The 7,663-nt window shown below is 35.1% G+C and overlaps 2 pseudogenes; both read left to right on the plus strand.

The window, feature by feature from the left end:
- The first annotated feature begins 446 nt into the window (after positions 1-446).
- On the plus strand, positions 447-1,978 carry LOC140172994 (uncharacterized; annotated as a pseudogene).
- Positions 1,979-3,636: 1,658 nt separating this feature from the next.
- LOC112728246 (MDIS1-interacting receptor like kinase 2-like) lies at positions 3,637-4,881 on the plus strand (annotated as a pseudogene).
- Positions 4,882-7,663: the final 2,782 nt, after the last annotated feature.

Here is a 7,663-nt window from a genome sequence, read left to right on the forward strand (position 1 = left end):
TTAGAGATTCAATTCCATGTGACATGTACTGATGTCCCATGTGCCCATGTCACATGTTCAATTGAAACAAAAGTCTTCGTCTTCTTTTTTCTCTTTTTAGTGGTTGTTTGAAGTTTCAACACTTCACTTCACCTCACCCAACTTCTCCCTGGTACCTTAATGTGCCTCTGAAAATGACTTATAGACACCATTAATTCTCTGTTCCTTTGATTTTGAATTATGATTACTCAACGTTGATTTTGATGGCTTTCTTTCTATTTTGGGTTCTTTCGTACAAGTTCATGTTTTGCTACTTTCAGGTTTAACACTCATTCCATTGGTTATATAAATTTGTTTGTACACTCATGCATATTCACTTATTTATACAGAGCCTCTTCTTCACTGTTTGTTCTTCCACAGTAACGCATAATAATGTTTCTCTCTTTCTTTGAGAACATTGTTGAACAATGGCACTCTTCACTCTTGCCAATTGTATATTATAAACATATACACTCATTGATGGAAAGTGTAGTAGTAACTTTGCTGTTTTTACTATTGCGGTGGCACTTTTGTGCTCCCATCAAATGCTTTAGTCTTCCTTCAATAATTGAAAGAGACATGCTTTAATATAAAGTGGTTGGTGGAGTCATATTCATAGTATCCTATATTATTGCTATTCGATCGGGATCAGCTATGCCGATACTGGAAAGGTTGTAGAGATTGATAGATTTATATTGAATATTAATTCTTATAATGAGTCCAAATTATTGGGACTACAGAACTTGAATTTCACTGTCTTCTCTAATTTGATATACCTCAATCTTTTTGGAATGGGGGCTTATAGGAAGTATCCCCAAAGAAATTGGTATCCTCACAAAGCGTTCTTATCTTAATTTGTGCTTTAATAATCTTCATGGTAAACTGTTCCTAACACTTTCAAACCTCACTCAACTTGTAGGGTTATATGTTTCTTTCAATTCTCTTAGTAACATTATTCCTTCTACGTTTGGTCGACTGCTCTCTCTCTTGAATCAAACCAAATTGAAGGTTAGCAAAACTAGGAAATCTGATACATCTTGAATTATTATCCCTTTCATTTAATTTACTTAATGGTTCAATTTCTCTGCTATAGGACGGTTAGAAAGTTTAACACATCTTGTGTTTAGTCCAAACCAAATAGAATGTCTTTTACCACTAGAATTAAAAAATTTGAAAAGATTAAGGATACTATATTTTGATAATAATTTGTTGATAGACACAATTCTTTTCACTTTTGGTCAATTAAAGAATTTGATTTTTTTCCGACTTGGAGTCCAACCAAGTTAGAGGTTTCATACGTTTCAACCAGGTAATTTGAATATGTTTAAAGAATTGCATCTCTCAAACTATTTGAATATCACCTAAGCTATTTCAGTCACGAGCTTTACCTTACTCCATCTTTTTAACAATCAATTGGGTATATCATCAGATATTGGAAGTCTTGATTCTCTTTGCAATGTAAATCTATCCAATAACAAGTTAGAAGAATTCATCCCATCTCCCATGTTACACTGTCTCAGTTTTGGGAAAATTGACTTGAGTAATAAGCTGTTAAGTGGGATTATTCTTTCAAAAATTGGTTATATCGATAAACTTGATATGAGCCACAATCTTCTTCGCAGTAGCGTATCCTTTCTTATCCATTAATGATGTTCCTCATATTCTTGGGACAGAATCTTCTTTATCAAGTTTAGATCTTAGTTACAATAATTTTACGGTTATTTTATCTGTATACTTTGCAACCATACCTCGTATAAATTGTCATTCAGTTTTTTTGAGTGTCCACAAGAGTGCAAATGTTTTCATGCAAAATCAATGATTGGTAATACTCCAATGTGACAACTCTTTCGTTCAAGTTCAAAACACCAAAAAACCAAGGCACCTAGGTCTAACTGCTCTTCCGATCCGTTGTTGTTGCTTTCTCCTCGTCATTTTTGTGGGTATATTTTGCTTTATTTGATATCTGGAATATTTATCACATAAGCAAAATATATATTTTGTGTTAAGTGATGAACATTTCAAATTGTTTATTGAATAAAACAAAATATACCCACAAAAATGACAAGGAGGAAGTAACAACGGGTAAGAAGAGCAATTAGACCTAGATGCCCTGGTCTTTTGGTGTTTTGAACTTGAATAGAAGGATTGACGGACATTGGAGTATTACCAATCATTGATTTTGTATGAAAATCTTTGCGTCTTGTATATACTCAAAAAATTTGAATGACAAATTTATGAGGTATGGTTGTAAGGTCTATAGGTAAAGTACCTGTGAGATTATTGTAGCTAAGATCCAAACTTAATAAAAAATATTCTGTCCTAGGAACATGAGGAACATCATTAACGGATCCAAAAGTACGTTATTGCTAAGAAAATTGTGGCTCATGTCAAGTTTATCGACATAGCCGATTTTTGAAGTAATATTCTCACTTAACAGATTATTACTCAACTCATTTTTTCCAAAACTGAGACAATTTAGCATGGAAGATGGGATTAATCATTCTAACTTATTATTGGATAGGTTTACATCGCAAAGTATCAAGAATTCCAATCTTTGATGATATGTTTCCACCCAATTGATTGTTAGAAATATGTAGTGAGGTTGAGCTCGTGAACTGAAACAGCTTAGATGGTATAATACCAGATATCATATTATGAGAAAGATGCAAAATGCGCAGATTGATCAAATTCTGAGTTACGAAGGAATTGAACCGTTGAGTGAATTGCTTGAAAGAGACAATGATATAAGTTGACTCATTTTCTATTTATAGCGGTATGGGACCCTCAATTTGATTTAAATCTAAGTTGAGATATATCAAGCTCTTCAATCGACTCACAGTAGAAGGAATTGTAACTGCGAGTGAATTGTTTGAGAGATGCAATTCTTTTTAACATGTTTAAATTACCTAGTTGAAACGGTATGAAATCTCTAACTTGGTTGGACTTTAAGCGAAAAAAAAGAGTCAAATTCTTTAATCGACTAAAAATGTAAGGAATTATGCCTATCAACAAATTATTATCAAAATATAGTATCTTTAATATTTTTAAATTTTCTAATTTTAGTGGTATAGGACATTTTATTTGATTTGGATTAAGTATGTTAAATTCTCCAATTGATCCAAAACAGAGGAAATGGATCCATTGAGTAAATTAAATGAAAGGGACAATAATTTAAGATGTGTTAGATTCCTAGTTTCACTGCTATGGGACCTTCAATTTGGTTTGATTCCCAAAGTAGAAGGAATGATGCCACTAAGAGAATTGAAAGAAACATATAACTCTATAAGTTGAGTGACGTTTGAAAGTGTTGGAGACAGTTTATCATAAAGATTATTAAAGCACAAATCAAGATAAGAAAGTTTTGTGGGGTACTAATTTTTTTGAGATGCTTCCTGTAAGTTTCATTCCAAAAAGATTGAGGTTGACCAAATTGGAGAAGACAGTGAGATTTAAGTTCTGTAGCTGCAATAATTTGAACTCATTATAAGGATTAACATTCAATACAGATCCGTGAATCTCTACAACCCCTCCAGCATCGGCAGATCAAAATACATTGGTATAGGATACTATGAATATGACTCCACCAACCACTTTATATTAAAACATGTCTAAGTCCGAGCCGATTGTGCAGTTGGATGGGAATATGATGACATAATAGGCTGCGGTAGAAAATAGAAGCGCCACCACAATAGTAAGCAATGAGTGTGTATATTTATAACGAAATGGGTTTACATAATTATTGCCATGTACAAACATGGTAAAATTGCATTTGAAGACATCATCAAAGCAACACAGGACTTTGATATCAGAACTTATGGCAGTGTGTACAGAGCGCAATTTCCAAATAGCAAAATTGTTGCATTGAAGAAACTTTACTAAAGGGAGTCACAAAATCCATCGTTTGACAAGAGCTTCCGCAATGAAGTAAAGATGTTATCACAAATCATTCATAGAAATATTGTTAAGCTTCATGGTTTTTGTCTCCACAATTGGTGCATGTTTTTGGTATCCAAATACATGGAAAGATGAAGCTTATTTTATGCCTTGAGGATGGATGATGAAGAAGCTAAGGAGCTAAGTTGGAGCAAGAGGATGAATATCATTAGCGGAACAGCTAATGCATTGTCTTACATGCGTCATGATTGTTTTCCGTCAATAGTTCACAGAGATGAAACAAGCAATAACATTAGCAACAACATTTTGTTGAACTCAGAGTTGCATGTTGTTATCTCATACTTTGGAATTGCTAGACTTCTTGATCTTGAATTCTTAGATTCTTCAAATTAGACATTACAAGTTGGAACATATGGGTACCTTGCACCAGGTGAAGTTTTCTTAAAAAATCTTTTGATGCGTTTAGTAAATAGATTTATCAATTCTTGAATATGAGAAATTAATTTCATTGAGATCATTCTTTATTCGTTGTGCAGAGTTGGCTTATACAATGGCTCTAACAGAAAACTGTAACGTCTATAGTTTTAGAGTGGTGGTATTGGAAACTTTAGTGGGAAGGCACCCAAGAGAGCTAATCTCGTCTTCGTTAGATGACTCTTCTAACAAAACATAATGGTAAAAGATCTCTTGGATCCACGTATCCGTTTACCATTAAGTCAAAAGAAACTCAAGCTATAGTTCATGTAGTAACAATGGCATTAACATGCTTGCGTTCTAATCCAAAGTCAAGACCATCAATGCTGCAAGTGGGCACGAGTTTTTTACTTCTAAACAGTCACTGTCGTTGCTTTTCGCTTAGATTATATTTCATCAATTGATAGCACAATTTCTGAGAAGATAGCAATAGTGAAAATAATTGCTGATTAGAAGATGAATAAGGTAAGAAATTGTTATTATTGAAATAATATTTTTTTTTTCTATTTAGAACTTTAATGCTTTGCTAATTACGATGAACATATAATCATTAATTCATTACTATATGCATGAGGTTAAGGACGGTTAAGGTTTACCATGCATTTCCTTTGATCTATCCAATTTTCTCACAAAGATCTTGAGTTTTTTTTTGTTCAATTTTTATTTAGCTTACATCCTTTGTTAACATCTTAGTCATTCTTTCCATCCTTTTTTATTTATTTATTTATTTTTGGTATGTGTTTATGTCTTTTATAATTAAACTAATCAATAATACAAAATACTTTTAAGCCATTCATATTCATAACAAACATGTGTATACAAAAATCAATCACTAGATCAATCATCTATATTAAATACATAGTAAAATATAAAATATACATTAAAAATAAGTAGAATAATTAATATATATATATATATATATATAGTAATTGATTTTTTTTTGTGCATATAGTATTCTTATACTAATAATGTAAGCAAAGAATACATTTATTTATTTATTTACATGGTTCTGAAAACCGAACCGAACCGGCCGGTTCAACCGGAATAACCGGGAACCGGTCATCTAGCCGGTCCGGGTAATGTCAAAAATCGTCTGACAAAAAACTAGTAAAAAAACCGGTCGAACCGGCGGTTAACCGATGAACCGGAAAAACCGTCCGGTTTTTTAACGGTTTTTGGTTTGAAGGCTGAAATGCTAAACGACGTCGTTTTGGATTAAAAAAAAAAAAAAAAAAAAGGGGAAAACGCGTAAAAATCGAAGGAGGCCCTAGTCAGTTTCCAGTCTCCAGTCCTTCTCCCGAAACCAAAACGGAAACCCTAGCCTCACCGCCGATCGTCGAAAGCCGCAAGGAGTGAGTCACCGCCGCCGTCCGTCGCAGTCAGGGGAAGCACAGAAGCCTCTCCTCCCAACCCCTAGATCCCGTTCACCAGTTCTCCCAGCCCTGGCCTCACTGCCATATCACCCCCGCCGTCTCAACTACTCGAAGCTGCCGTCCCTACTGCATCTCGTCTCGCGTGCTTCCTCCGTCGCGCAGCCGCTGTTCCGCTGCGCCGGCTCTGCTCCTCTGCTCTAGTTCCGCCGCGCACCACCCTCCTGGGCTCCAGTTCCGTGGCGGTCCAGGCCACCTCTTCTCCAGTTCCGCGGTGGTCCAGGCCACCTCTTCTCCAGTTCCGCGGTGGTCCAGGCCACCTCTTCTCTAGTTCTGCCGCGTCCAGCCTTCCGTCGTGCTCCCTCACCTCTGTTCTCTAGAAGAGAAGGTATTTTTTTTACTGTAATTGTTGTTTTAATTTTTCTTCTTCAATTATTGTTGTTATCACCGTGGTCTAGGATTGTTGATGATATTCTTGATTCTGTTATGCTGTTGTTGGTCGCCACCCACAACCATCGACAGCAGCCGACGACCACCGGCCGAGCCCGCCTCCTTCTGAATTTGGTAAGACTCTGTTCTTTCACCTATGCTTCTTGATTTTGATTTTCTGAGGTTCTGATCTTGTTCTGTGAGCTCGCCTGTTCTATGCTTGATTTTGGATTTTGATTTTCTGAGGTTCTGTGAGCTCGCCTGTTCTATGCTGCCTTTATGATTTTGGATTTTGATTTTCTGAAGTTCTGTGAGCTCGCCTATTCTATGCTGCCTTCTTGATTTTCGGGATTGATGTTTTTTATTTTGAATATGTTTTGCATTGCTGCTTCTGTTAGCTCGCTGCTTCATGAATCATGATGAATATTTTTTGCTGCTTCTGGTAGCTGCTTCTGTTTTGCATTGCTGCTTCTGTTACCTGCTTCTGTTTTGCATTGCTGCTTCTGTTATGGGATTGATATTCTGAATTGCTGCTGCTTGTTTGAGTTAATTTTGTTGATGGTTAGTTTCTGAATTGCTGCTTTTTGTTTGAGTTAATTGTGTTTGAGTTAGTATAATACTATTGTTTGAGACTAATTGATTATGGAGGTTGATTTGGTTGAATTTGTGTAAATTGTGTTGTTTTGTTTTGTTTTGTTTGGATGGTGCAGGCTGAAATTCAAGGAGCATATGCAGTACTGGAGTAGATAAGCAAGCTTGCCAAGGTTCAGAAAAAGGTCTCTGAAGTTAAGGGTGTCATGATCTAGAATATTGAAAAGGCTGTAGAAACGTGAGAACTTTGTTTCAATTAGATATGCAGTTTTATTTTTCCCATAGTATCTATTGATTTGCCAGATTTGGTTTTGAAACTTTAATCAAAATAAAACAGGAAACTTTAGTTTTACATGTAGCTTAGCCAACTAATTTAGAAAAAAAGGAAGCCTTTGGAGGAACAGGGCCAGGTGGAGCAAGAAATATTGCAATTATTTGTTGATGGTTAGTTTCTGAATCGCTGCTTTTTGTTTGAGTTAATTTTGTTTGAGTTGGTATAATACTATTGTTTGAGACTAATTGATATTATAGCTTAGCCAATCATTTTTTAGTATAATACTATTGTTTGAGTTAGTATAATACTATTGTTTGAGACTAATTTGGTATATTTAAAATTATATATTGAATTTTTATATAATTTTAGTGTATATTTAATTAAACCGGTTCGACCACGGTTCGACCCCGGTCGGACCATTGAACCATTAAACCAGTTGTTTGACCGGTTCAATGACCGGTCCGGTATTCATAACCTTGTTTATTTATTTATGGCTTCTTTCTTTGTTCACTAAGAAGAGCTAAAATATTTCAAATACTTGATTATATTGTAGGGTGCATGAGGGACTTCAAATCATGCTATTTCAAGATTTTCAGAAGTTAATGCGAGTCTT

The sequence above is a fragment of the Arachis hypogaea genome, chromosome 12 (genome assembly GCF_003086295.3).
Source record: "Arachis hypogaea cultivar Tifrunner chromosome 12, arahy.Tifrunner.gnm2.J5K5, whole genome shotgun sequence".
Classification (NCBI taxonomy): domain Eukaryota; kingdom Viridiplantae; phylum Streptophyta; class Magnoliopsida; order Fabales; family Fabaceae; genus Arachis; species Arachis hypogaea.